General features: G+C 40.6%; 1 non-coding gene across 1 annotated transcript; it reads right to left on the minus strand.

The window, feature by feature from the left end:
• Positions 1–451: 451 nt before the first annotated feature.
• On the minus strand, positions 452–570 carry LOC128384531 (5S ribosomal RNA). The gene has a single exon (XR_008324271.1). It is a non-coding gene; the product is annotated as a 5S ribosomal RNA (ribosomal RNA).
• Positions 571–15,415: the final 14,845 nt, after the last annotated feature.

Consider the following 15,415-nt stretch of genomic DNA (forward strand, 5'->3'; position numbering starts at 1 on the left):
CCTCTCTGGCGTGCATTCAGGGTGGCATGGCCGTAAGCGACGAAACAGGCCGCAGAAAACCCATTTAAACATGCTGTGACACCACTGACAGTTGCTCACACCAGCTGAGTGGCGGATAATGGTGTCTCAGCCATCAAATACGTGCTATCCTTTAACAGTACTTTGATAGGAATAGTTTTTTTTTTTCTGCGGAGAAACACACAGCTGGAAGGACTGCAACCTTGTTTCTCAGGCCATTTGTGTACATGCGGGATGATTGCAGGCTTTTTACAGGCTGTAACAGTGAGAACTGGAACCCTAAAAACTACTTGGAAAGTGAGGCGTCTCAGTGCCACCTCTCTGGCGTGCATTCAGACACAGCTGGAATGATTGCAGCTTTTGTTCCTCAAAGCCCTGTGTGCGGTGATGGAGCAACAGCGCCCTCCTTTGGTGACAGCTGAGAGGGAAAAAAAGCTTACAGCACCTGGTATTCCCAGGCGGTCTCCCATCCAAGTACTAACCAGGCCCGACCCTGCTTAGCTTCCGAGATCAGACGAGATCGGGCGTGTTCAGGGTGGTATGGCCGTAAGCGACGAAACAGGCTGCAGAAAGCCCATTTAAACATGCTGTGACACCACTGACAGTTGCTCACACCAGCTGAGTGGCGGATAATGGTGTCTCAGCCATCAAACACATGCTATCCTTTAACAGTACTTTGATAGGAATAGTTGTTTTTTTTCTGCGGAGAAACACACAGCTGGAAGGACTGCAACCTTGTTTCTCAGGCCATTTGTGTACATGCGGGATGATTGCAGGCTTTTTACAGGCTGTAACAGTGAGAACTGGAACCCTAAAAACTACTTGGAAAGTGAGGCGTCTCAGTGCCACCTCTCTGGCGTGCATTCAGACACAGCTGGAATGATTGCAGCTTTTGTTCCTCAAAGCCCTGTGTGCGGTGATGGAGCAACAGCGCCCTCCTTTGGTGACAGCTGAGAGGGAAAAAAAGCTTACAGCACCTGGTATTCCCAGGCGGTCTCCCATCCAAGTACTAACCAGGCCCGACCCTGCTTAGCTTCCGAGATCAGACAAGATCGGGCGTGTTTTTTTTTTTTTCTTTTATTATCAAAAAAGGCATAATTTACACATTCACACACTTTCATAATTCAAAAGAAATCAACACCCCAAAAAAAAACAAAATCACACAAGACAAGAAGCTCCTTCAAATACTTGAAATCCACACTTCATGACACATAAACCTATACAGGTTAAACATAAAAAACATACTATCAAAACTAAACTCAGGCTAAAAAATGAAACAAAATCATTCTTAAAAAAACATCAGAAACCGAACAAAATAAAGAAAAACATCCCCATCACTAAAGAAACTCCATCATATCGATATCAACACTTCATTTAGTTTTCAGTATCCTTCAAGATACAACATAATCCCACTAAGGAACAAAATATAAAAATAAAATAACAAACAAATAACAAATCAAAAAAAAGAAATCACACAATACTTACATACATTCAAAAAGAAACACAACTAATATTACCAAAACATAACTAACCAGATAAATTAATCATAAACCATCCAAAAAAAACTATAATTTTTCAAAAATAAAACTAATACACTAATCACTTTTATGAAAACAAAAAAAAATATACCTCATTCTCTAAAAGAAAATTCAACTCCATAACACCTTAATGAAAAGAAAAAAAACCCCAAAAAACCGATCAAAACTCAAAAATACACACTCTATATATATCAAAATCAAACTCAATTCACTAGAAAATTTACAACATACCATCAACCCATTTAACTCTCCCAATCCCAAAGTAAATTGCCTCTTTCATTTAAAGAAATGAGTGTATTATCCATCAGAAAAATCCGAGTGAAGTCCGCAGTACCATGTAATTTTCTGAAACGCACATTGTAGCAAACCCCTTTTGTTTTTTGTGCTTGTTGTTTCTTGTTTTGTCCACCAGAGGGCAGCTTACATTGTTTGCAGGTTTATTAGTAAAAACAAATATCTGCTTCAGATGTTTTTTGACAAGATTTATTAATCTTTACATTTAATGATTTGTGTTTCTAAGAAAGTGTAATTTCATCTGCTTTTATTTGTATATTTTGCTCGCTTAAAAGATAATGGTTCTGTTTTTTAAATAGTAAGATTTTATTTTGAAAACCACCACTTCCTACTTCCTTCCTGTATTGTATGGCTGAACGAAACAATACGCTAAAGGTAAAACGTAAAAGGTTAAGGTAACTGAAGGAAAATAAGGCAAAAAGCAGAAAACGGCAACTTAAGGATATGAACATAATGTATTTGGCAACCCCCCGAGGAGGCACAAGGTTGGTTTGGTTGGTACTTATAGTGGTTATTTAACTGTTATTATTTGATCGGAGACATGCTAACTCTTTTCCCGCCTGTCTATTGAATTAGCTATGTATTATGGACATACAGTTGTGGTCAAAAGTTTACATACACTTGTAAAGAACATAATGTCATGGCTGTCTTGAGTTTCCAATAATTTCTACAACTCTTATTTTTCTGTGATAGAGTGATTGGAACACATACTTCTTTGTCACAAAAAAGATTCATGAAGTTTGGTTCTTTTATGAATTTATTATAGGTCTACTGAACATGTGACCAAATCTGCTGGGTCAAAAATATACATACAACAATGCTAATATTTGGTTACATGTCCCTTGGCCATTTTCACTTCAATTAGGCGCTTTTGGTAGCCATCCACAAGCTTCTGGCAAGCTTCTGGTTGAATCTTTGACCACTCCTCTTGACAGAATCGGTGCAGTTCAGTAACATTTTTTGGCTTTCTGACATGGACTTGTTTCTTCAGAATTGCCCACATGTTCTCAATGGGGTTTAAGTCAGGACTTTGGGAAGGCCATTCTAAAACCTTAATTCTAGCCTGATTTAGCCATTCCATTACCACTTTTGATGTGTGTTTGGGGTCATTGTCCTGTTGGAACACCCAACTGCGCCCAAGACCCAACCTTCGGGCTGATGATTTTAGGTTATCCTGAAGAATTTGGAGGTAATCCTCCTTCTTCATTATCCCATTTACTCTCTGTAAAGCACCAGTTCCATTGGCAGCAAAACAGGCCCAGAGCATAACACTACCACCACCATGCTTGACGGTAGGCATGGTGTTCTTGGGGTTAAAGGCCTCACCTTTTCTCCTCCAAACATATTGCTGGGTGTTGTGGCCAAACAGCTCAATTTTTGTTTCATCTGACCACAGAACTTTCCTCCAGAAGGTTTTATCTTTGTCCATGTGATCAGCAGCAAACTTCAGTCGAGCCTTAAGGTGCCTCTTCTGGAGCAAAGGCTTCCTTCTTGCACGGCAGCCTCTCAGTCCATGGCGATGTAGAACACGCTTGACTGTGGACACTGACACCTGTGTTCCAGCAGCTTCTAATGCATTGCAGACCTGCTTTTTGGTGGTTCTCGGTTGACTCTTGACCATCCTGACTAATTTTCTCTCAGAAGCAGGTGATAGCTTGTGCTTTCTTCCTGATCGTGGCAGTGACACAACTGTGCCATGCACTTTATACTTACGAACAATTGTTTGCACAGTTGCTCTTGGGACCTGTAGCTGCTTTGAAATGGCAGCAAGTGACTTTCCTAACTTGTTCAACTCAATTATTCGCTTTTTCAGATCCGTGCTGAGCTCCTTTGACTTTCCCATTGTAGCGTTTGTGGCTGAGTCTAATGATTGTATAAAATGAGCCCTATTTAAATGGGCTCAGAGAAGTCAGCAGCTGTTGTCAATCATAATCACTCACAAGAAGTTAAGAGGCCATGCCATGAAGCTAATTTAATTGACACAAGTTTCTAAATAACCAAAATTGATAATTCAAGTTGCTGTATGTATATTTTTGACCCAGCAGATTTGGTCACATTTTCAGTAGACCTATAATAAATTCATAAAAGAACCAAACTTCATGAATCTTTTTTGTGACAAAGAAGTATGTGTTCCAATCACTCTATCACAGAAAAATAAGAGTTGTAGAAATTATTGGAAACTCAAGACAGCCATGACATTATGTTCTTTACAAGTGTATGTAAACTTTTGACCACAACTGTAAGTGATGACTGCTTTGTTTTCTTTATTTTGTCAGTTCTCACGTTGGTTTATGGAGCTGGTTTTGTGGACCGCAAATATTAAAACCATCAGTCGAGTCTTACCATCTTTCGGAGGGTATGCTACAGTGAGAACTTCACCCAGCAAGGGACCAGTGACAACTTTACCACATGCAACACCACTCTGCCTGTGAACTCCACGATCAAAAGGCACAGCAAGGCACAGAGCAGCGCTGCAGCATTATATATGGTAAAGTGATGGTCTATGAACGGCAAGGAATAAAACTACAGTCAAAATGGATGCCTTAAAGGAACAGATAAATAAACTACAGGCAGAAATTGAAGAAAGTAGAGGCTCACTAAATCAAGGGGATGAAGAAGGCTTGTCAAGGCAGGAATTAAAGGAGCTAACTGAAACCAATAGAAAACAACTAGTTGAGCTTCAATACGAAACGGATGACACTGAGGAATTAAAGACATTACGTCACTCAGATCGCAAAAGTGTACCCACACAGAAATTTCTCGCCTATCAAAAAGAGGAACAGAGTAAAAAAGAAAGGAGACTGCTTAGTCTTTATGAACAATGGAAAGTTCAAATCAGATCAGTCAAAGAAAACCTAAAGAAAGACGCATCGGATCTGGAACTGGCTAATATGGCAGACGTCATTGAAAAGGGAAAAGATGACATCATGAAAGTTTACAATGAGATAAGGCAGAGTGCCACACCATCTACTGATCTAAGACGCAAAATAGATGCCTGTGAGGCAGTCACCAAAGACATTATGAAAATGATCAATGAACGTTTATCCGGAATAGACGAGGTCTTTGATGCACAGCGTGAAAGGCGCAAACTACATGAGCTATATGCTCATGACTATGCCCACTCCATTTATGGGACTGCTTCTCAGTCAGCTAGCAGTCACTTCTCTGAAACAACAGTCATGGCTGCAAAGAGGGCCGAAGCAGTCGCAGAGCTTGCTGCAAAGGAGGCTCAATATAAACTTATGGAGGAAGAAAGAAAGCAGAAAGAAAAAATAAGGATGATGGAGTCTGAATTAGAGCGTTTGCAAGCAGAAAGGGACATAGAGGTAGCACGTGTCAGACTAGAAAGCTATGACAGAGAAATCAGACAGGAAACTGACAGTCAGCCATTACAGCAAATGGGCAGTCCGCTCTTACAGCAAATGGACAGTAGATGCAACAGGCAGAGCCCTCCCATCCCCTTTGTGTATCACCAAAACCCTTCCATCGTCCCACCAAATCCCTCCATTGACGTCTCCTCTCTAGCCCAAGCGATACAGGACAGCATAACCATAAACAGACTCCCCATGCCAATGCCCACAGTGTTTGTGGGAGACACTATCCACTACATTGAATGGAGAGCTTCATTCATGTCCCTGATAGACAGAAAAGGTATCTCATCAGCTGACAAACTTTATTATTTAAAGAAATATGTCAGTGGCCCTGCTCACAAATGTATTGAAGGCACCTTTTATAGAGACGATGATGAAGCATACAGAGATGCATGGAATAAGCTCAACCAACGCTACGGGCAGCCATTTGTCATCCAAAGGGCCTTCAGAGATAAGCTGTCAAAATGGCCAAAAGTACAGGCCAAAGATGCTGAAGGGTTGAGGGCCTTCTCTGATTTCCTAAATGCCTGTCACCAAGCCATGCCTCATGTGAAAGGTTTAGAAATATTGAATGACTGTGAAGAGAACCAAAAGCTGACGCAGAAAGTTCCAGATTGGCTAGCAGCCCGCTGGAACCGTCAAGTCTCAATGGCCCTCATGGAAGGTAGAAACTTCCCCACTTTTGAGGATTTTGCCAAATTTGTGTCAGTAGAAGCAGAGATAGCATGTAACCCAATCACTTCCCTGCATGCTCTGCACTCTTCTAGCTCATCCTTTATCAAAAGAAGCACAAATGAAACAAAGGGAAGTAACAAAGGGAAGTAAAGTAAGCGTTTTAAGCACTCAAACAAATGCAAACACTGAAATCTTAAAGTCAAACAACGGAAAAGAAAGACCTCTCTGCATGTGGTGCAAAGATGACAAGCATCAACTGTCCAAGTGCACGCATTTCAAGGAAAAGACCCTTGAGGAATGACGAACATTCATAAAGGACAATAAGCTGTGTTATGGATGTGTCAAACCAGGTCATAGTGCCAAAGAATGTCGTCACCGTCACACTTGTGAGCTATGTAAAGGAAGGCATCCCACCTGTCTACATGATGAAAATTACAAAAGGCATGAGGAGAAAGACGGACCTGTAGTCATGGAGAAAAGGAAATCTACAGCTGATGTGAATGCAACTTCAAACTGTACAAATGAAATTGTGACAGCTAGCCCACTCTGTGTCACTAAAGAGGGTCAGTCGTGCAGCACATCCATGATCGTCCCTGTATGGGTCTCCTCTGCCACACAGCCATCCAAAGAGCAGCTCATCTATGCACTGTTAGACACCCAGAGCGACAGCACCTTCATTGAGAGAGAAGTAAGTGGTGAACTACAACCAAACACTTTCCCTGTACAACTGAAACTCACTACTATGATGGGAGAGAGCATGATAATGAAAAGTGAAAGAGTAGATGGACTCCGTGTCAGAGGCTATAATTCCGGTGTTTACATCAACCTTCCTCCTTCATACACAAAAGACTACATCCCCATGAACCGTGATCACATACCTACCCACCAAACAGCGAAACAATGGCCTCACTTAGCAGCAATCGCAGATCAGATGCCACCTCTCCTGAGCTGTGATGTGGGACTCCTCATTGGGTATAATTGTCCCAGAGCTATAAAGCCCAGACAAATGATTGATGGAATGGACAATGAGCCCTACGCCGTACTTACAGACTTAGGGTGGAGCATTGTGGGCTGCTCTACACCTGACCTTAATGAAAGACAAACCAGCCTGTGTTACAGAGTCACAGTAAAGGAACTCCCTCCAGTAACGCCAATGGATGTGATAAGTGTCCTGGAGGCAGACTTTAAAGACACCAAAGGAGATGACAAAACTGTCTCACAAGAGGATCTTATGTTCTTGAGCAAACTCAAAGATGGTATAAAGAAAGATGCCCAGGGACATTATGAGATGCCTCTTCCTTTTAAAGAACGCCCATCTCTACCTGATAACAAAAGACTTGCTGAAATCAGGCTCAGTCATCTACAGCGGAAGTTCAGCAGGGATGAGAAATACAAAAGAGACTACACAACGTACATGAAGGAAATCATAGAGAGGGGTGACGTGGAAGAGGTGCCTACAGATGGAGCTCAAGGTGAACGATGGTATATCCCGCATCATGGTATCTATCACCCTCAGAAGCCTGACAAACTGCGCGTTGTGTTTGACTGTTCCGCAAAATACTGTGGCACAAACCTAAATGAACACCTGCTCCCAGGGCCAGACATGATCAATAACCTAACAGGCATCCTCATAAGGTTCAGACAGCATCCCATTGCTCTTCTATGTGATATAGAGAAAATGTTTCACCAATTTCACGTCCAGGAGGAAGACCGCAACTACCTCCGGTTCCTCTGGTGGAAGGATGGAGATACAAGCACACAACCTCAAGAGTACCGTATGAAAGTACACCTTTTCGGTGCTGTGTCATCCCCTGGGTGTGCGAATTATGGGTTAAAGTATCTGGCCAAAGAACACAGCCACTCCCATCCAGCAGGAGCCCAATTTGTTGCAAAAGACTTTTATGTGGATGACGGAGTCACAAGTACTGACAATGTGGAAAAAGCCATTCAGTTGGCACAGGAGGCAAGAGAAATATGTGCCAAAGGGGGTCTCCGTCTCCACAAATTTGTGTCAAACAACCATGCTGTATTACAGAGCCTACCCCCATCTGAGTGTGCAGCAGAGGCAAAGACAAAGGACTTGACTTTCAATGACACACTGGAACGAGCTTTAGGAATTCAATGGAATATAAAGGAGGACAGCTTCAGATTCAACAGCACCTTAAAAGACCAACCAGCCACACGTAGAGGCATATTGTCTACTGTTGCATCCATATATGACCCTCTTGGCTTTCTTGCACCATATGTCCTCATCGGGAAGAGAATCCTCCAAGAAATGTGCAACCAGGGCACTGGCTGGGATGAACCCCTGCCAGAGAGGCTAAAGCCACGGTGGGAGAGTTGGCAACGTGACTTCACCAACCTACAAAAAATAAACATAGCTCGCTGTTACTTACCTGCTGACTTCGGAGAAGTTGTAGAGACCGAATTACACCACTTCTCAGATGCGAGCACCAGCGGATACGGGCAATGCTCTTATCTGAGAGTCAAGAACAAGAAGGGAGAGATTCACTGCTCACTAGTGATAGGAAAGGCCCGTGTTTCTCCCACAAAAGTGACTACAATACCACGGCTCGAATTAACCGCAGCAGTGGTTTCAGTCTCCATCAGCAATATGCTCAGAGAAGAAATGAGAATTGTTGATGAGAAAGAATACTTTTGGACGGACTCAAAGGTAGTGTTAGGCTACATAAATAATGATGCTCGGCGATTTCACACCTTTGTTGCCAACCGGGTCCAGAAGATCCGCCACTGCACAAATCCCCAGCAATGGCACTATGTCCCTACGGATGAGAATCCAGCAGATGGCGCATCCCGAGGTAAAACTGTAAATGAACTACTTGCCTCCAACTGGTTCACTGGCCCCATGTTTCTCTGGGGAAAGGAGATACCCACGGTAAATGATGCAGTGCCAGACCTATCCATAGGGGATCCAGAAGTCAAAAAGGCACAAGCCTTGCAAACAAAAACCACAGAAATAATGAGTCTTGCTGACCGTCTGTCCAAGTTCTCATCATGGTCCCGAGCTACCAGAGCCGTGGCCCGCCTGCTTCGGCGAGCCAAAAAGGTCACATCACATGCTCTTTCCACAGTGAGTGAAAGAGAAAGTGCTGAGCATCTCATAATCCGGGATCTGCAAAAGCAAGCATATGAAGAGGAAATCAAATTGTTGAGCAAAGGTAATCAACTACAGCATTGCAACAAATTACACCATCTTGATGCTTTTCTTGACACAGACGGTCTCTTTAAGGTGGGAGGACGACTCCGCCACTCATCACTCACTGACTCTTTCAAGCATCCAATTATCATTCCCAAAGAGCACCATGTGACAAAGTTAATAATAGCTCACAACCATGAAAAGACAAAACATCAAGGGAAAGGCTTCACAATTAATGAAATCAGAGCCAGCGGATATTGGATTCCGGGAATGAGCAGAGCAGTAGCGTCATACATCCATCAGTGTGTTATTTGTCGTAAACTCAGGAGAGCTGCAGAGGGTCAAAGAATGAGTGACTTACCTGTAGAACGTGTCGAGCCCTCCCCCCCTTTCACATACTGTGGGATGGATTGCTTCGGTCCTTTCACGACTACACAGGGAAGGAAACAACATAAACGATACGGCCTGCTCTTTACCTGCTTTTGCTCACGAGCCATTCACATCGAGATGCTAGAGGATATGTCCACCGACACTTTCATCAACGCTCTGCGATGCTTCATTGCTGTTCGAGGTACAGTCCGTCAAATTCAGTGTGATCAAGGCACTAATTTTGTTGGTGCTAACAATGAATTCAAGAAAGCTTTACAAGAGCTTGACATGCAGAGACTGAGCACATTTCTGTCACAAAAACAGTGTGACTTTGTCATGAATGCACCCCACTCCAGTCATGCAGGGGGTGTGTGGGAACGCCAGATAAAGACTGTCAAAAGCGTTCTGAGCTCTACTCTGTCACCTTCTCAAGGCAGACTCAACGATGCTTCATTACGGACTCTACTGTATGAGGCCATGGCCATAGTCAACAGTCGGCCCCTCACTGTGGATAACTTAAACTGCCCTGACAGCCTTGAACCACTCACCCCCAATCATCTGATCAACATGAAGTCCAGTACAGCACTCCCTCCACCAGGCACGTTCCCTAGAGAGGACTTGTATGGAGCAAAAAGATGGCGTCGTGTACAGTTTCTAGCAGAACAGTTCTGGAGTAGGTGGAAACGGGAATATCTACACAACATCTCCACTAGGCAGCGGTGGCACACACCGAGGAGAAATCTAATGGTGGGTGATATAGTGATGGACAAAGATGAACTGTCACCTAGAGGTGAATGGAGACTCGCAAGAGTCATAGAGACTGTCAGTAGTAAGGATGGACTTGTGAGGAGAGTGAAAATCTCAGTAGGAGATAAAGGACTGAGTAAGAAAGGTGAGCGTCTTGCTAAACCTTCCATATTGGAACGCCCAGTGCAGAAGTTAGTTCTGCTGTTTGAAGCTCTTTAAGCTTTTGGCTACACAAGGACAATGACATTCTTGTTGAGAAAATTATTGATAGTTCATATCACTTAATATTGAACACTCATAATTTTGGTGGGAGTGTAGCAAACCCCTTTTGTTTTTTGTGCTTGTTGTTTCTTGTTTTGTCCACCAGAGGGCAGCTTACATTGTTTGCAGGTTTATTAGTAAAAACAAATATCTGCTTCAGATGTTTTTTGACAAGATTTATTAATCTTTACATTTAATGATTTGTGTTTCTAAGAAAGTGTAATTTCATCTGCTTTTATTTGTATATTTTGCTCGCTTAAAAGATAATGGTTCTGTTTTTTAAATAGTAAGATTTTATTTTGAAAACCACCACTTCCTACTTCCTTCCTGTATTGTATGGCTGAACGAAACAATACGCTAAAGGTAAAACGTAAAAGGTTAAGGTAACTGAAGGAAAATAAGGCAAAAAGCAGAAAACGGCAACTTAAGGATATGAACATAATGTATTTGGCAACCCCCCGAGGAGGCACAAGGTTGGTTTGGTTGGTACTTATAGTGGTTATTTAACTGTTATTATTTGATCGGAGACATGCTAACTCTTTTCCCGCCTGTCTATTGAATTAGCTATGTATTATGGACATAAGTGATGACTGCTTTGTTTTCTTTATTTTGTCAGTTCTCACGTTGGTTTATGGAGCTGGTTTTGTGGACCGCAATAAATATTAAAACCATCAGTCGAGTCTTACCATCTTTCGGAGGGTATGCTACACACATGCTTTCTGACTAAGTTCTTAAAGATTGGCCATACAGGATTGATTTTGTGATCATAATGAGCCATATTTCTTCGCATTTTGACAGCTAGACGTGCATGGCTCAACAGAAAACGACACAATGTTACATTCTTCACTCGGCTCTTGTTCCATACCCCAAAAAGAAAAAAAATATCCCAAGAGTCGGACACATGCCATATTAACGCTAATCTATCTTTCAAACAAGTTTTCAGACGTGCAAAAAAAACATTCAATTCTATACAATTACAAAACATATGCAATAAAGTTTCTGCCTGTAAACCACATATATCACAATTTCTGTCAATGTTCCTGTCCAATTGATGCAAAATCACATTTGTAAACACTTTGTTATGCCTAATCTTAAAATCACTGTCTTCTGCTTCTATACTGTTACCCTTTATCTTCCATGAACTCCAAATTAAATCGACATCCAAAGATGGAAAAACTTTTGTCCAATAAGCTAAAGAGGCAGGCTTTTGCACCACTGTCAACAGAAATTTATCATAAATAAACTTGCTTTTAATAAACTCTAAATTTACCCATTGATCTCCCTTGAAAAAACGCAAAGCAGGTAAACTGTCACTACAGTGTGGGACAATAGTATTATTAATCAAGACAGACCATTGCACAGGCAAATTTGTTAGAATTACCTTATAATAAGCTATTACAGCTGTCATTGTAATATCCTCATCGATGTCATTAACTCCATCATAAATTACCTGAGGAGGATAAAATCCTGGCAACACTTCGTACATCAAATCTTTTAGTTGTAGAAACCCAGCCTTTAACATTTTCACATTATATAATAAAGCTCCTTTGTGTGTTATATACTTATTCAAAAAAATAGGCATGTTCTTCAATACAGACAAATCAGTACATTCAAAAGATAAATGTTTCAAAAAAACTGCATGAGCTGATAAGACCTCCCTATAAAAAAGGGGAAGCCTCTCAGTCATGGATTGTTTTAACTGCATCAACAATACAAAATCCCCAATATTTAACACTTGATTCAAAAAAAACCTCATGATATGTTTCCAACCATAATTGTTGATATCACACAAATATTTTTTCACCATCTTCATTCTGAAAGCATTTTTCTTACTGACAATATCAACCAATTTTAAACCCCCCTCACAATACAAACCCACTAAAGTTTTGCGAGCGATCTTACCTACTGGAGCACCCCACAAAAATACAGAAATCATAACATTCAACTTCTTCACCACCCACAAAGGTAAATCTACCACTGCTAGAGTATAATATAACCGTGAAACAATTAGACTATTTACAACTATAACCTTACCTCCCAATTTCAAATTACGCATACGCCAAAAGTTAAGAGTAGATTCTAACTTTTTTAAATGCTCCTCCCATGTTAAATCCCTTGCTTTCCTCCCATCCTTACCCACATAATTTCCCAAAATCTTTAAATGTTGACTTTGCAAAGTAAAATTGAGCTCAGACTGCAGTGGTTCCACAATATTAATAAACATAATCTCAGATTTGGCCACATTTATTACTGAGTCAGAGGCTTTGCCATAAAGGTTGACTAGATCTACAGTTCTTGTTATACTGGACATGTCTTGAACCATGATGGTCGTGTCATCAGCGAATTGCTGAATGACACATTTTTCCCCTCCCGGTAAAACAATGCCTCTTATCAAATTGTCAGATTTAATCATTGCACTTAATGGCTCAACTACAAGTGAATATAAAATGGAGGACATAGGACAGCCTTGACGCACTGAGCGCTGCAAGGAAAAACTGTCCGTTAAGACCCCATTACACTTGATTCTCGCTGTGGCTGCACTGTACATCAATTTTAACCATTTTACAATCCTTTCTCCAAAATTAAATTTTTCTAATACCTTAAAAAGAAAATAATGTTCCACTCTGTCAAAAGCCTTGTTAAAATCAATAGATAATATTATACCCCCCTGATTAGTAAATTTCAAATATTCAACCACATCACGTATAGTGAAAAGTATATCAGTCACCTCTCTTTCAGGGACACTATAGGCCTGTGTTGGTGAAATAATAGTGTGCAAAACACTCTTAAATCTGTTAGCAAAAATTTTCATTAGAATTTTATAGTCCGTATTTAACAGTGTAATTGGCCGATAATTGGCCATCTCAGTTCGATCACCTTTTTTAAAAAGTAGTGTAATTAAACCCTCGGCCATCGTATCAGGTACCACCTGTTTGATTTCAATGTCATTGTATAATTTTAACAAAATGGGCACCAACACAGACCTAAAAGAAACATAAAAATTTGCAGTTAGACCATCGCTACCTGGACTTTTGTTTGGAATTAGCTGATCAATAGCATTTTCAATTTCTTTCACTGTTATTATCTGATCACACATGATTTTATCTTCATTTGATAACTTAGCATCTAGACTATTTACAATTTTTTCAGTCAAATTAACATCGTTTACCTCTGAACAAAAAAGATGTTCATAGAAGTCCTTCACAGTATCTAATACAGAAATAAAAGAGTCAACCATTTTCCCCTCCCTATTTTTGATTTCATCAATATAAACACGTGACTGACGTTTCTTCTCCAAATTAAAAAAAAAAGCAGTATTCCTTTCCCCCTCTACTGCATATTGAGCCTTACTGCGTAGTATCGCCCCTTCACATTTTAACTTTTCCAATTCAAATAAATCATTTTGAACACACAAAAATTCCCCAATGTTCATATTTAAATTCCTTTGCATATTTATCAACTGTAAACGTAACTTTTTCTCCGTCAACTTATTTTGAAAAGACAATCTTTTTGCAAAATTAATGCTTTTCCTTTTTATCTTTAATTTTAAAACTTCCCACCCTTCTATTATATTTGTTAAAAAAATCCCCTTAGAACTCTCAAAAGAAATCAACTCAGAAATACACTTAACATAATCCTCATTCAAAAGTAAATGTGCATTTAAATGCCATTGTTACGTGCCGTGTGGTTTCTTGCTTGTCCGCTTCTTTTTCTGCAGGTACCGCCCCCTTTTCTCCCCACTGATTGGTGATTGGCATCAGCTGTGGCTCATCAGGCTGGCAGCTTAAAAACCTGTAGGAGCTGATGCCAGGGCCCTGGCAGTTGACTTCTGAGCTGTGTGCTGAACTGAGCTGTGTGCTGAACTGAGCTGTGTGCTAGTTCCTGGTGTTCCTGACCAGCGGTGTGGTTTGTCTGCCACGCATCGATCGGTTTTCCCTTGTTCTTTGGAAGCTCGTCCTTAGTTTGCTAGTTAATAAATTGAGTTTTTGTTTTGGATCCCTTGTGTTTGAGTATATATTTTTGTTATGTTGTTTTATTTGTTACGCCCCTACCCCTAGGCACAATCGGGGTCGTAACAGCCATACACCCCCACCCCTTCCTCTCCTCTGAATCCCCATTCCCACCCTCAAAAACACATGATCACTTATAAAGTTCAAATTATGAGACATATTGTTGAAAAGAAATAAAAGAGAGTTCTTAACTAAACTCTAATATAATAATAAATCAATTCGGCTCTGCCGCACTGTCCCTTGATATTTTTGAATTCTGGAGAATTCCCTTACTGTTGGATATAAAGATCTCCATAGGTCACAATAATCATTTTGATGCATAAAATTCAACAACGTAGCCCTTGATGTGTCATGTTTCAAGGGAACATTTTCTGCAACATCAAGCACTGTCAATTTTACATTAAAATCACCAATAACAATATCGCAATCATTCCCAATGTTCATCAAAGTAGAAAAAAAAACAGTTCTGTCCCCCTCCACATTTGGAGCATATACATTCAATAGTTTATATGCCACATTATTGTAAAGAAAACTAATCTTAATCCATCGTCCGTCGACATCTCTCGCAACATGAGTAGCATCAATGTTAAAACCGTCCCTTACTATGACGCAAACACCTCTAGCATTGCACTGTCCATAACTAGAAAAAAAAGAAAATTTTGGCCATAAAGCTCGACAGCGCTGCTCCCACACTGAGTCCCAATGAGTTTCTTGTATACATAGTATTGGAGCATCACACAAAGTTAATATGTTCTCAAGCTTTTTTACATTTCTCAGGCCGTTTACATTAAATGAAATCAAATCTATCATAGTAAGGGACAAAATAAAAAATAAAAATTGTTCAAATAAAATCATTGATACTGCTACTCATGTGTTTACCTCAATGCTTTTTCTTCGTCTTCTTCCTCCCTTTCAACGACATAGAAAAATCCACACGCCGCGGAAGAGCGGCTCTCTGTTCACCTCCTGTGAACC

Source organism: Scomber japonicus, chromosome 22, assembly GCF_027409825.1.
Source record: "Scomber japonicus isolate fScoJap1 chromosome 22, fScoJap1.pri, whole genome shotgun sequence".
Taxonomy (NCBI): Eukaryota; Metazoa; Chordata; class Actinopteri; order Scombriformes; family Scombridae; genus Scomber; species Scomber japonicus.